Genomic DNA, 16,932 nt, shown 5'->3' with positions numbered 1-16,932 from the left:
ACATGCTTCTGGATCAGTAGATGTGTGGACATCTGTGGAATGGTAGCCTTTCTAACAGTGAAGTTGAGGCTACGTATAGCATGCTGGTATTGCCATACATGCCTGTGAGTACTCCACATTTACACATGGGAAACTACAAACACTGCTACTTATTGGCACATGCAAGTAGACTTTAAGGAGGGAAGCAGGGCATCATTAGCAACATGCTGTTACTGTTGTTACCAAGGCACATACTGTGAACATACAACAATGCACTCTAGCTGCTAACACTGTAACGTAATGGCACATGTAATTAGACCTTAAGGAGGGAAGCAGGGCATCATTACCAACATGCTGTTACTGTTGTTACCAAGACACATACTGTGAACATATAACAATGCATTCTAAACCTGTACTACATGGTATGTCTGGTGTGTGTCAACAGTACACAACAAATGTAATATATACTTCTCACTATTCTGTTCACCCTGTGCATCAGACCATATGAGCATGTCCCTGCACCAATGGTGTGGATGACAGGGATGTGGCACAGGCATCATCATATGCACAGGGTGATAATGTTTGCCAGGGCCATAGGCTGCACCAGTGGATGACATCATGTGTGTGGGTTAGGGCCGGTGATCTGATTGGACATGTGTGGTCATTATGCATGTGGGTGTTGCAGTGCCCTACAGATGTTTCTGCTGTGTGCGTGTATGTGTGCACACTGTTCTGCCATGTGTCCAGCCTACACAGGGGTATTATTGACAGCTCCAGATTGTACAGACCAGGATGTACAGCTCACTGTGTCCAGCCATGGCCACGTGACCTGTGCCTGCCAGGGGTTGCACGGGCACTACCAGGCAGAGATACAGATTGGCTACTGTCTGATGACACATGTCCACTGGAACCGTGTCCCTGCTGGGAATGTCCAGGGCCACGTCCATGTGGCCTGCTGTGTCCTGGTGTGGACAGCACAGCACCAGCTGCACTGCTACTGCTACCGGCACTGTGGGAGCGGGCATGTGAGGTGGCTCATTCATGTTGACCTGCACCAGGTGGTGTAGCTCCACAAGCTGTACACAGGCTTTTAGGATGTCCAGTGTTCCACATCAACTATATAACCATTCAACAAAGGCTATAGTTGGACCATGTGTGGACAATGTGCAACAGGGTGTATACACATCACATCTACTGTGTGGCTACATGTCTCTGGCCATCCTCCATGGCCATGTGTGAACATGTGTTGGCCAAATGTTTGTGATGGCCGTCTATTTCACATGTCTGTGTTGTCCCATATGACATACACCCATAGATGTCAGATACATCACTGTCCACAGGGTTATGCAGACAAAGGGTTGCATGTTTGGTATGTGGGGTATGTATTATGGGATAGTGAGACAATATTGCAGCCAGAACACTACATGTCTGGGACTTGTCAGATGGTACATCACAATGTGTGCACCCATTGCAGGGGCATATTACACAATGGTGAATCCTGTGGGCTGCCCACATCCCAGCTCACTGTGTGGTACTGTTTGTGTACCACATATGTGTTGTTCCAATGTATAGTACATATGCCTACATTGAACAACACCTCCACCATTGTATGCACAGCTGTGCACACATCTAGCAATGACAGATACTGTGGTTTCATGTCGGTGTTTCATTTATTCTGTATATATTGCACCATGGGTAGCCAGTGTGCTTGATGACAGATGCGACCTGTATATCGTGACTGGACCATACATTATGTGTACATGTGTTAACTGGCCACATGACAAATAGATATATGCATTAACATGCCTGATACTGATAACTGTCTCACCTGCAATGGACTGATGTCTGTGCGGCATGCCAGAGGTACCTATATAGGGGTGACACAGCGGTTTGAACATTATCCATGACAGTATGACAGCTACAGGGTGCACTGTGCATGTTAACATATTCACCAGTACAATAGCATATAGTATGCAGATGTGTGCATACACAGGGTAGCAAACTATAGTATGCAGCATGTGTGTAAACATACCTTGCATATGATGTTACATTACATATTGTACAGTGACACATGCAACTAAATGGGATATAATAGCCATATGTGCAGTAATGACTTACCAGGCAACTCCAGGCTCAGTGGTTGGGAGACACCCACCTCCACGATGGCAGCTAGTGTTTGTGGATGCTGTTCTGAGGGTGTCCCCAGGCTGGGCAGTAGCTCCTCGGTGTGTGTGAGTGAGAGCTGGGTTGGTGGCCCACCACCTGTTCCACCTTGTTCCCTGGTGATTGCATTGGCACACTGTTTTGCATGTCATATCAGGTCCGTGCAGTGTAGTTCCTGCCACAGGTTGTCACACTGCTGGGCATGCTGTGGCACATGGCTGAACAACACCTCATAGTTATCATGGAGGTATGGGATGAGGGCATCATCCTCCAGGCAGCTATACGCTGGCAGGCATGAATGAGGCATTATCTGGAAAACATAATGATGGAGACAGCTCACAGTATCACAGAGATGTACAGAGATACAGCTACACATACATTTGTATTAAATCTAGTACATATGAACAGTTATATTTGCAAATCGTCATTACACTGACATGACTGACATGTTTGTGTCACATACATGTAACACCCATTGTGCATTGGATAGCATCACCATATATGTGTGTCACCTCATTACATTGCTCATACTCGATGTGAATGCTGTGTTGATGTGGGCATGTCTGTTTGCCTGTACTGGTGTTCTTACCTATCAGCACATTCCTGGATGTGTCCACAGTAATGCTGTTGACCTTGATGCTGTGTATATGTCATATATCTACACATACACTGCCTTAATGGACATGAGCAGTGACAATGCACACATGTGCACGGAAACCTTTACATGCATGTGTTTTGCCATATATATCTACACGGCACTGTACAGCAGTTCAACATCCTGCCACGCATCGCCTGTGTTGCACATGTGATGCACATGGGACAATGGCTAGCTGGACATTATTCGCAGGGATGGTTATCAACTATAGCATGTACGGGCAAGGTTTTCTAGCTGTATCCAACAGCCATTTTGCCACCGCCAGGTGCATCAGTGCCACATTACTGATCCAGACAGTTAATGATACATCTACCATGCGGTCATTGCACCATGTTTGACAGAGATGACATGTGCAGCTTTGATGGACAGGGTTGCATGGTATGGCAGGACTATGTAACATGTATGGCACAAGGATCTGTCCAGCATCTGATGATCATTATAGTTGGACGGTGGCTGTCCATGACGTATGTCTTTCAGATCAGGATATGTATGTGTAGCATGTCCAACATCACAGTGTAGCACATGGCTTTATGCAAGGTAGCCAGCATGCTGCATAGTGAAGGTGAGGATTCTGAAGGCTGGTATTGCCCATCCACGTATGGCTAATACCCTTGAAAGTTGATATGTGATCCGATATTGGTCACTCGAGTGCTGAATATGCCTGTCCAATGATCTCCATGCTCATGGATGGCACCCTGTCATGACATGGGTGCCTCGTATGACTACCTAATAGGCCTGGAGACGTCACCAGCTCAGGGAGGTGAACTGCACAGCACCATCCCTTACACACAGTGTCCATAATGTTGACCACTGCCTAGGTGGTAGTTAATGGGTACAAGGTTATTCACCTAGCTGTGACAATTCTATTATCAGCTGTCAGATTGTGCACATATGTCACGCACCTCACCCACAAAGCCCATTCTGTATGTTGTCCACAAAACTGAGACAGCTATTGCTCCTAGGTCATGGCCATTCACATCCTTATGTACACAGATGCCTCCCATTTGTCTGTGTGGTATGGGCTACAATGAGGGGGGGAGTACAAATCATTAACCCTGTTTTACTGTAGCTGCCACTGGTGTGATATGCACATGTCACTCAGACACCTTTTGTAGTGTTGCTTCTGTCAACAGGCCACTGGTAGACCACTCCTGTGACATACGAAGGTACATCTAGTATACTCAGTGTAGCTGGAACACAGTATGGGTGATGTCCTATGACCTGTCACAGGTATGCTATGCAGTGTGAAATCATCCGTACTGTCATCTACATCTGTACTGCTAACATCTACGTTGATAAAGGTTCATAGACTTGCAGACCATACTCAGCAGGGTAATAGTGCAGTGCCTCCAATTATGACTGGCGTCTCCACTTGTGGGTTGCAGTGGGTTTATATTATCCAACACCCTATCTGTATTGCATATTCATGCTCAGCACTTATTCAGAACATGTAAGCACTTCATGAGCTACTAATTACTATTGCACCCATTCCAACTCATTTCTTACAGGTACACTGTCTGTCCTTACATTTCCAGCTTGCTTACAGTACAACAGCTGTTGTACACACGTAACTCACATATCTTGTGAGACATGGTTGAATATACAGGCATGTCCAAGTGTCACTTACCAGTGTTATTGCCTGTCTATATGATGAATATGGCAAACATGAGGCAATAGAGCAATTGTCTCATGTACACAGTCAATGCTCATCTCCCAACATACGACACTACAGCCTGTGGGAGATGCACATATGTAGCCATGCTGTGGGTAATGCTCTCACCAACCCAGACTGAACCTGACATTCATGTGGGGATGTTTAAAATTTGCAACACACCCTACTCATCACATAGTCTCACTAGGTCTCCACCACCGCAAGCCGCACATAGTATGACTACAACATTTGCAGAACCTCTCATTACTCTCTGTGTAGGCAACAGAGGTAGCCCCTATCACCAAACACAACACCAATTACTTATAGCCCACAGACTCATGTGTGCACATCAACCACAGCCAATAGGGTGTCATAACATACCCAACACACCGATCATAGGTGACTCTGTAGGCGGTCACACTGATGTCCCACTCAGCAGGCTACACAAGGTGATAGTCACTTACATCTGGCTGTCGGGTAACAGGATCCGCAACATAACCTATGCACCCATGCCACATCTCACCAGGTATGATTTGACTGTCATTCTCCATGTTAGTGTGACTGCCCTGAGATGTAACTTCCTGGACTACATGTACAGGGACATGCAATAGCTCTCCGGTCTTGTAGCCCCGGAGGTATCGCCCAAGCCCTGAGAAGCATTCTGCATTCATCCAGACTGATACCACTGTACAATGACTGAATGTTTCACTTCAACAGTTGCCTATGCTTCTGCTGTCATTCCACAGGCATCCAGTATCTGTCTGCTTTGAATGACATGGTCAACAAAACACAATGCTTTGGCACAGATGACCTGCACCTGTCAGCCCTGGGAGTACAGATAACATGTAAGGCTCTTGCTGCTCCTATACTGCCTGTCTTGGACAGTTTCCAATAACATTCACCACCAGAACAGGAACAGGCAAGCAAAACCTGGGGTACTGTTACTCAATGCTTGACATCTTCATCTCTAATGCACTCAGGTGAGGCACTCCTTATAATGGACCACTTTGATATCTCTGCAGTGACTGGGACCTGCCTCTAGGCTCTGGAGAGCACACCTGCACTGACAGGTTACACACAGACCACACCTTTCAGTCATGTAACCAGGACCGAACACCCACGGTGGAGGTGTGTCCATATTTCACAAGGATGTACACACCTCCAGGCTGGTTCCTTAGCACAATGCATCAGAGGTGATCCACGTGCAACTAACTGTGGCCAAAACTGCTATACACATTGTAACTTGCTACGGATTCAACAACATACCCCACGGTTACCGGCCCTCATTTCTTGGTGTACTGGATGGCAGGGTTCAGACAGGTACTACTGATGTGAGGCTGACACTACCCCACACTTAACTGGGATACCTACTCATGTACTGACACATTAGGCCAACGCTTTCTGGGATTCATAACCTCCACTCAGCTGGATCAACCCATACACACCACCACCAAGACCAACAATATCCTAGACATGGACATTACCAACATGTGACTGGTGTTCCACACCTGGGGTTATCCCCTCGTTGGTAGTTTCCAATATATGCATTAGTAACTGTATTTAGAGCACAACCTAGAGCTGTTTACTGAATTTCCTGTTTGCACTTCTTTTTAAAATCGTTTTTTTCTCAAAACTTGCATTTTATCTGTCTTTGGCCTAGCACTCTTGTGTGGGGTCATTTACTGCACTGTTATAACTTGTTGATACTTGTGAACCTTTGCTATCTCTGAAAAAACAAAACAAATCTTGCTTTTTCCCACTTTTCTGAGATTTAAAAAAGTTCAGTTACAGGCTTGCTGTTCTTGAACTGTTTGTAAGTTTCTGTGAGGCCATTTGTTGCTTGGGCTAAAGGGAAGTCTCTCTGTTGATCAGTGGCAGTGAAAAACATTGAGCAGCCTGCCTGCCCCTGTGGGAGTGGTTACTGACTTGAAATTGTAGTTTTATTGGCCATTTTGGGTCAATTCCAAAACTCCTTCATCTTCCTCTCTTAAAACCCTCTTTTGCGCGGTTTTGCACGTTTTTGTGCATAGCACAACAGCGAGCAGCGCCGCCTAATTGGGTTTAAACTATTCCTGGCTCCACAAAGTCTGCTCTTCACTTTTTCCCTTAGAACTGCTCTATCTCTCAATTTAAACACCATATTCTCATTCTAAGGCCCTTCACTGGTCCAATTAAGTAATCCTACAAGTTAGCACTATTAAACCATAAGCAGTAATTACTCTTATACTCTCTACGATTACCCTGTCCTCTATTGGTCCATCTTAAATTCAGTTTTCCTATATTACTCTAACATGTCCAAAGGTCAGTCAATGGTTTCCTCTCCAGTCCAGCTGGTGAATCTGGGAATTTTGAGGCAATGTTACAACTGTCTCATGTACATGGACAACCCTCTCCTCCTCCAAACAGGTTCAAATATATGTGAGAGATGCAACTATTTAGCTAAACTGGAGGCTGAGCTATCTCATCTCAAAACTGGTGTAACTAGTCAGGAGGAGAAGGTAACCTCACACAACACAATTCCAGTATCACATAGTCCCACCACATCAGCGAACCAAACACATAAATACACAAAAACATACTCGGAGGCTCTAAATAAAAATCTACCTAAGCAACAGAGACCTCCTAAGCAGACATCCAAGCAAACGCTACCTCAAAACAAAACACACACAACACATAACCCACAAAGTCAGTGTGCCAAGCAGCCACAGCCCTTAAGGCTGAATAACACACCTGATACTCTTGTAATAGGTGACTCTATTGTCAGACACACTGACGTCCCGCTCAACAGGCTGAACAAAAAGAAGGTCACGGTGAGCTGCCTGTCGGGTGCTAGGATCTGCCACATAACGCAAGCACTCAAGTCACTCCAAAGCAAATACAAATATGACTCAGTCATTGTACATGCTGGTGTGAATGACCTGAGATACCTCCTGGACTACATGAAAAGAGACATAGAGGAGCTCTCTGATCATGTAGCCCAGGTTGGTATGACCCTGACCTTGAGCAGCATCTTACCCTCACCTAGAATAGTGCCACAGTACAAAGACAAAATGATCGATTTTAACAATTGGCTAAAATTTTGGTGTCATTCAAAGGGGATCCAGTGTCTGTCAGCCTGGGATAACATGCTCGACAAGCCATGTTGCTTCGCTAGGGATGGCTTGCACCTGTCACCACTGTGCTTTCGGATATTGGCAAAGGCTTTTGCCACCCCCATAGTGCCTTTTTTAGGCAAGGCTCAAAAGTCAAACCCATCCCCATAGACAGAACAATGAACAAGAAACTAAGGGTAATGCTGCTAAATGCCAGAAGTCTTAAGCTCAAGATGCACGCACTCGAAGCTCTCCTCAGTATGGAGAACATCGATATCTGTGCAGTGACAGAAACCTGGTTCAAGGCTCCAGAGAGCACCCCAGCACTACCAGGCTATACCTCATATCATGCTTTTCGCCCCAAACCGGACCGAACCACAAAAGGAGGGGAGTTTCCATATTTATCAAGGATATCCACACCTCCAGGTTAGTGGCATTTCACAGTATGGAGACCATCCATGTGCAACTAACAGTGGGCAAGACTGCTTTTCAGTTTATAGCATCCTACAGACCACCCTCTCAAAGTCAGGAATCCCACTCGGCTTTCCTGAAAACATTGGAGAACATGAAGATCTCTCCGAACACCATTATATTGGGTGACTTCAACTACCCAAACATTGACTGGGAGCACTACTCAAGCCCCAGCACCTTAGCCCAAAGGTTCCTGGAAATTATAAACTCAAATGCTATGGAACAACTAGTCACCACTCCCACAAGAGGGGACAACATACTAGACCTGATCATTACCAACATGGGGACTCTATGCTCCACACCAGAAGTATATCCCTCATTGGTAAGATCAGACCATAAATTAATTTCACTGGATGTCCACATCCCGACCCCACCCCCAGCCCAGAAGACCACAGTGAAAAACTTCTCAAAAGTGAACTTCTCACTTCTCAAAACTGAAGTGGAATCCTTCAAGGCCCCAGGGCCAGTGGAAACTATGGCCCAAACTGCAGAATCCTATATAAACGCATTCTACGGACATCTCCAGGAATGCATGGATAATGCTATCCCAAACAAAACCAAGACCCAATCATCCAAAGGCAGGCGTCCAGTCTGGTGGATCCCTGCCATAAATAAACTGTACAACAGAAGGAGGAAGCTACTACATGATAGAGCAAAATCCCTAATAGGGAAGGCATCTCTGATCAGTACTAGCAAAAAATTACGATCCCTCATAAAATACTCCAAGGCCAGCTTCAGAGAAAAATTGCACAGGACACCAAAGACAATCATAAGGCTTTTTTCAGTTATGTTAGAAACCTGGGATGCAACTCCCAGACTTGTTCTGAGTTGATTATAAATGACAAAAAATACACTGAACCCACAGACATTGCCAATATCCTGGCAGACAGGTTCAGTGCAAACTCCCAAAAGAGCAAGTATATTTCCCGGCAGAGGGCTGCCTCCCAAACATCTCAGATGCTCAGGTGAAGGCTGCCCTCTCCAAATCAAAAAACACTGCTTCCATGGGACCAGATGGCGTCCCAGGTTGCATCCTACATGAACTCCAAGAGGAACTAATCCCTCAAATAAAACAGCTATACAATCTCAGCCTTACTACAGGATATGTGCCCACAGAATGGTGTACAGCAACAGTGGTCCCACTCCACAAAGTTAGAGCCTCTATGGACCATGGAAACTATCGCCCCATAAGCCTGACTAGCTTAGTCTGCAAGGCTATGGAGAGGATCATCATGGAGCTCATAATCAAAGACATTGGGGACCTACAGACACTAGATCCTACCCAGTTCGGCTTTGTCAAGGGCAGATCCTGCCTTTTGAACCTGGTTGACTTCTTCAAAACAGTCACCAAAGCCATAGATGAAGGGAAGGTAGTCCACACAGCCTATCTGGACCTTGCAAAGGCATTTGACACAATACCCCACTTGGGCATCATAGATAAGCTATCCAGCTTAAATATAAACCCCTATGTCACAAGATGGGTTGCAAACTGGCTCAAAGACAGAACCCACAGAGTGAGAGTTGCTGGAGCCATGTCAGACTCTAAACCAGTCACAAGTGGCATCCCACAGGGTTCTGTCCTGGGACCACTCTTGTTCGATATATACTTTTCTGAGGTACAGGCAAACGTGGGAGGACTATGGCTCACCAAGTTCACAGACGACTGCAAACTGGGCGCCATAATCAACTCTCCAGCTGACACAAACATCCTTCAAAAAGGTCTCACAGAGACAGATAACTGGTGCCAGTGCCATGGTTTAAAGCTAAATACCAAAAAATGTATAGTCATACCCTTTGACAAAAACAATGTGCCGACAATTACCACATAGGCGGAAACCCATTAAGTACAGAGAAAGTTATTAGGGACCTGGGGACCCAAGTTGATATCAATCTCTCCTTTGAAAACCACATTGCCAAAGTGGTTAGAAAGACCTTCTACATATCCCACCTCATCACAAAGGGTTTCACATCTAGATCGAGAGGTAATCATGCCCCTTTATCCATCCCTCATCAGGCCCATCATAGAATACAATGCCCCTTTTGGGATGTACCTTACCTGACACCTGCAGCAATTAGAAAGACCCCAAAAGTATCTCACCAAGAGGATCAAGGGTCTCAAACAGATGCCATATGCTGCTCAGTTAAAAAAACTCCAGCTCTACTCAGTTGCATACCGCCTACTTCGAGGCAATATATGCCTGACATACAAAGCTATGTCAAATCCAGAATTAATGGACATGCTCCACCTCAGTAAATCTAAATCCCTTAGAGCCACATGCTCGAGGGACTTGAACCTCAGCACAGAAATAAATAGAACTTGCTGGAGGGACAGGTTCATAACCCAGTGGCTCCCTTCGCTCTGGAATAGAATTCCAGTTCATGTGAGGCAGAGCACCTCACTGAATCTCTTCAAGAAGAATCTTGATAGGTGGATGGGGGATCATAGGTTTGTCCCAGGGATTTCTCCCGTGTCTCTATTAGACAGAGGCACAGTAAACTAAACCTTAAAAAGGGCACAGTATACTCAAATCAAGGGGTGGCGTAAGCCATACAGAATCGGGCTAGGCTTATAATTGCCCCAGGGTAGATAGCCTAGTATGAACCTATGAACCTATGAACCTATGCTAATCACCCTTGTTATCCACATCCCGGTACTGCACCCTTCACGGAATACACAGTACAAGATTTCTACAACGCCTACTTCAGACATCTTATGACAGCAGTAGTAAACATCATGACACCCGTGCAGATGGACAATGCACTTGCAAACACTGAAACATACACCAGTGCACTTCATTAGCACTTACACGACTACATGGATCATGCTATCCCAAACAGAGCCATGATGGTACCCACCAGATAATGGACGCCACTCTGGGGGTCCAGTTCCATGCACATAATGTACAACAGAAGGTGGAGGCTGTTGCAAAGTGGAGTACAATCCCATGGGTGGGGTAGCTCACTGGTCAGCCTCAGTAGGAATCAGGGATCCCTTATCACATCCTCCAAAGCTAGCTATGTAAACATTACTGCGACACATTCCAAGGACTACCACAAAGCATTATGGAGGTATGTCAGTACTCAATGGCAATACCCACATCTGCTCTGACATACGACAGTTAGGCAGGAACATTGCAGATCAACTGCTATTGGCAACAGCCTGGCAGATAGGTTCAATGCTAACTTTACACCCTCTCACTCCCTATAGGGCCAAAACCCATACAGGAACAATGCAGAGTCCCTACGGTCACAACTACGCAGTTCCAACCTGCACTCTCTAAGGCCTGGAACACAGACTCCATGTGACCGTCCAACATCCCAGGCTGTGATTTACACAAACCTCAGAATGACATGGCTCCCAACTTGGCCACCAGATTCAGTAATAGCCTTGTATCAGACATTGTGGCCCCTGAATGGCACACAGCAACAGTTATCACACTCCACACAGGTGGCACTACAATGAACCACAGGGACTATTGCCCTATACACCTGACTGGACTGTTCTGCAAGGCTATGGGGCACATCATCATGGAAGTCATTCACAGAGACATTGGTGGCCTCCAGACCTTTCATGCCACCCAGGTTGGATTTGTTAGGGCCAGACCATGGCTCCTGCAACTGATGGACTCCTTTGATACAGTTACCAGGGTAGTTGCTGATGGTAAGGGGGTCCACACAGCTTACATTGTCCTCTCATTGGCTTTCAGCACTGTTCTCCATTCTGGTATTGACAACATACACATCCACCTGCACATCAACCCCTACATCTCGGGATGTTATGCAAAGTGGCTCATGGACAGGACCCACACAATGAGGGTAGCATGCCGTGGTACCTACTGTAATTCAGTTATACTTGGCGCACCACAGTCCTCGGTCATAGGGCCCCTCATGTTTGGTATATGCTTCCCTGAGGTACAGGCTAGCACAGAGGGACTTTCCCTGAATAGGTTTCCAGATGACTGCAAACAAGGAGCCATGATTGATCAACCAGCTGATACAGACACCCTCCATATGGGTGTCACTGTGACGGATACCTGATGTCAATAATCTGGCCTCAAGCTGCATAACACAAGGTGCATAGACATCCCCTTTGGATTACACCAATCACCCACTGACTATCACAAAGGTGGTAGTCCCCTGCATACATGTGACATTATACGGGATCTTAGTACACATGTATATAGCACCCACTCCTTTGATAACCATATTGCCAATGTGGCGTGGATATCCTTCTACATGGCCACCCTTATCTGTAATGGGTTTGTAGCTGGAACAAAGGCACACATTGTACCTCTATAATCCTGACGTATGACATACGTTCAAGGGTACAACACCTCCTTTGGGGTGTACCTTACAGAACAGCAACAGCTTTACATACCACAACATTAACACACCACGCGGATTATTGACCTCAGAAGGATGATGTATGCAGCACAACTACGGACACCACAACTGTACACATTTGCATACCGCATACTCAGGGGTGACCTCTGCTGAACATACAGGGCCCATGTCCACAACGATATTTATGGATATACTCCACATAAGCAACATAAGCAAAGGCCACTGAGAGCAGCATGCTCATGGATATGTGCACAAACACAACAATGAGTAGGACGTGCTTGAGGGATACATTCCTGAACCAGACACTCACCATGCTTTGGAACATGATTCCTATGTACATCAAGCAGGGACACTCAGTAGCACTCTTCATGAGATACCTCGATGGGTGGATGGGAGACACACATGTACGCCAGGGATCACTGCAGTGGCTGTACTGTACACAGGTGCAGGTAACACATGGCTCTGCTGTTCACAGACAGGACACTACCCTAGGGAGGTGCCGCTGGTGAAAACACTGCCGTTGGGCTTACACATGGACTTGGCCAGACAGCATAGTACCTCACTATGAACCTGTAATGCTATTACATGTCCTTTGTGCATGGATAATTGAGTAGCTCTTCCATTTCAGTTAGCTATCATGCTGTTACAGTGTCCCATGACTACAAGCCATATGTATCCTGTTACTGTGTATTGTACATGCCAACAGACAATACCCTTTGTTTGCATGCTATAACAGTTATGCTGTGTAAAATATCTGACATATCTACCTACAATACTGTACATTACACATATTTTAAACATTATTCCATAATGCAAAGCATACTTGCACAGCAGGACCACCTTAGGCATGTTATTTTCATTATATGCCCTTACACATGCATACTGTGACAGTATATCAACATATAATATCCCCTGCTATGGCATGTACTTGTTGGAAAAACCCTACCACTGACAGCAGGTGGTGTGGAATTGTTTGTGTTTAAAGCCCTCATGTAGCATCCCTTGTGGTGTATGAGATGTTTACCTTGTGGCCCACAGCAGGACACACAATTTCTACAAGCGTTACTATGCTCAACAATACATCACTAGATAATGCCTTTTCCCACTTTATGCATTGCGTACACTTTAATTAATACAAAACAGGCTCTACATACACTGACATACTGAGTGTTCTACATACCTTGTTTCCGAGTCTTCGTAAATATCTCTCTTACACCTTTACTCTTTAAACGGTTCTATGGTATGAGCTTATGGTTTGAATGTATGCAATGCATCCTTATATACGTCGATACCTGTAACATGTGGTATCCTGCCGCCAGTTGGTGTTCCTGAGTAAATTATTACATGCACATCAGCTGTGCCATTACTCCATTCGCCAATTATGCAGCAACAGTGGGGTATAATTAAATTCTCCACTTGGGCGTTGCCCTTTTGCCCTACCTTTGGGGAGACTGCCTGTATGTGTTTTGTTGTGAAGAATTGCAACTGCTATTTGGAGAGACACGGATATTTTGAATGCATGTCCCCCGTGGATTGTGTGTGACGGCTAGAGTATGTGGTTCTACATGTGAGTGTACCTGTTATCTCAACCGTCTGATAAGGGACTACTGCAAACAAAACCTGTAACGTCGCCGTCTGTTCCATTATACAACAGCTAAGATTTCACATGGCGCCATTACAAATGTGTCTCTCACAAGGTATGTTAACGGTTCTGCAGATGTAATTGAGTGAGTGGATGTTTGTGATGTTATTACAGTCTGTATTGCAATTGTTTTGGGTGTGGGGAAGATGCAGGTGGGTGTACATAGCATACACAGGTTTGTGGGGACTGCATTTCTACATATTCCATATATGTGTGTGGGCTCCTTCCCTAATTGAAGACCTATCATTTAGTAGACTGAGAAACTATGGTTGTTACGGGCTTATACACTGAGTCATTGTTAACTGGTTTCTATATAGCATACAGGTGAGGTTGATACTTCAATAGCTCTGGAAATACATCGATATGTAAGGGAATGTTACTAAATGACAGCTGTCTCGTGTATTTCTGTCACAGATATTTGCACTCATTGCAGTTGTGTTGGTGACTGAACCTCTTTGGCATGGGTTGCCACCTTTTCAAATGGCCATAGTGGGACATTTGCAGGACACACATTGGTGTTTACAGGCCAACACATACCCATGGTCAGTACACAGGATAGAACATACTTTTATCCTGAATACATACTTATTCTTGAAGCACTTTAGCTACTTATCATGTTTCATGTAACATTTACGTATTTTAGATACAGGCATAACTATTTAATGCAACTATTGCATAATATATGGGACATAATTATATCCTACAATCTCGAACATTTGCACTTTTTAATATTTTTTGTTAGGACACAACTGCCCAGGGAGGGGCTGTCCATCTTAAAGTGGGACAGGTGGTAACCGTACGCCTACGGCCAGCTATGACCACACCTACTGTAATGATCTACCTCCAAGTTAGCACTAACAGACACATGATGCAAACACACACACACACATTACAGTCCCACAGAAATGCACATGGCACCCTCAACACACACATACATAGACTACAGCAATCACAAACACAGTTGAACACACTACCTACCTGGACCACAGCACCGGCAGCGATAACTAAATGTCCCTTAACATCGTGATAATGTTACTCTCAGTTCTAGTGTTCCGGTACTGTGGTCTTTCGGTCTTTCAGCCTCGTGATTACGTGTGTCGGTATGTGACACATTCGATAGTTGGCAGTATCCTATTTATTTGTACCTCCATGGCTGTGTACATGTCGTTGACCTATCTATATATTTGCAGATATAGGTGAATACGTATATATCAACTTATATCTCTCTATCACCCTTTCTATCTCTATTATATATATATATATATATATATATATATATATATATATATATATATATATATATAGAGAGAGAGAGGGAGAACACACCTTTCGTTGTGTACATGTCAGTGTATACTGTTTCCTGGACTCCACACGTTTGTGTTTTAACCTGTCACAATACACACCTGCTGTTGGTACATCTTGGGTAGCTTAGTGTTAGGTGATTGTGTACATGATTGCGTGTTCTACTCCTGGCACAGCAGGCACTATTAGTACAGGCATGAATAATGCTAGTTTCACCTGTTCTGGAAATCATTGATCGTGATCTGCGCGATATTCAGAAAAGCTTAGCCCTGTTTCGTGCATATCCGTATAGTCATGTTTAAACGACGCTTACCAGCACTTGCCAACACATAATCCCACTGACATGTGCTAAACCTGATCTGATGACCTGCATCCAACATCCATTATTCGTGCCTTCGGGATTACGTAACGTCCCTTGCAGGAAGTGGGACCGGGAACATGCACGACAGTCAGTGCATTTACCACTTGGGCATCTGGGATTTGTACACATGTTATGGTGTTTTGTATGTGGACTGTACTACGGCTGTTACTCCATACTGCAATCAAATGTGTAACTCAGTTATCTTACATATGGATGAGACCTATTAATGGTATGTCCAAGTGATGTTTAATGGATGTGCTCCAGCATTGGTAATGTATGTCACAGTGAGCCACACACTATAATGTGCTACACCTTCACACAACCATAGGTGGAGCATGGTGGGGTGACAGATACCTGTCATGGGTACTCCCCATGCTTTGCCACTACATCCCTGATTACATTATATGGAGCCCCTCATTAACACACCAGGTAAGCCATGCAGAGTGTGTGGGGAACAGTGATTACACAGATGGATCCCGCAATTGGCTCTGCTCCACTGAGGGACAGTTGGTTAATCAATGTGGAGAGGACAGCAGACACTGTTTGCCTTGGTTGATGAATGGCCTCTGACAATCAGGCATGTACCTACCGATGTACCTAGGAACCTATACATACAGTAGCAACATATGCTGTTAGGTGCGTGTACTGTTCAGGTGTTGACATTCCTTGTTCCAGTAGCTGTTGTGTGTGCAATGGTTGAGGGCTGCCTATGCAGGATTCACACAGTAGGCCACCTATACATTACAATTTACAGGTGGTTGTGTGTGTGTGTGCCATCCAGTTTACTGTGTGTTCAGGTGGAGAGGTGTGTCAGTCTGTAGGGGCCTACACTGTCAGTGTATGTGCTATACGTTCCCTCTTTGTCAAGGCGTGGGCATATTGGGTATGCCTCCGTCTGCCTACTGGTGCTGGCACAGGGTGCTCATGGTCTGAATCCCTCTGTGCCTGTGATGGCCTTGGCAATTGCGGTGGGCTGTGAGGACCTTCACCATTATGTCCCTGCTGCAGCTATTTCCGCAGGATCATATTATGTAGCATGGCACATACTATGAAGATGTGGGCACACATGCCTGGAGAGTGCTGCAAGGCTCCACCAGATATGTCCAAGTAATGGAACTGTGATTTCAGCATCCCAAACACACACTCTGTAATGATTCTGGTTTGTGCATGTACCTCATTATGGCGTTCTTGCATGGGTGTGTGTGCATTTCTAATGGGAGTCATCATCCACGGCTCCAGTGCATAGCCAGCATCCCCCACAAGGTGGCTATG

This window comes from Protopterus annectens, chromosome 5.part0, assembly GCF_019279795.1.
Source record: "Protopterus annectens isolate FY-2018-M chromosome 5.part0, PAN1.0, whole genome shotgun sequence".
Lineage (NCBI taxonomy): Eukaryota > Metazoa > Chordata > Ceratodontiformes > Protopteridae > Protopterus > Protopterus annectens.
The sequence above is the reverse complement of the archived record's forward strand: the minus strand, read 5'-3'. Positions refer to the sequence as shown.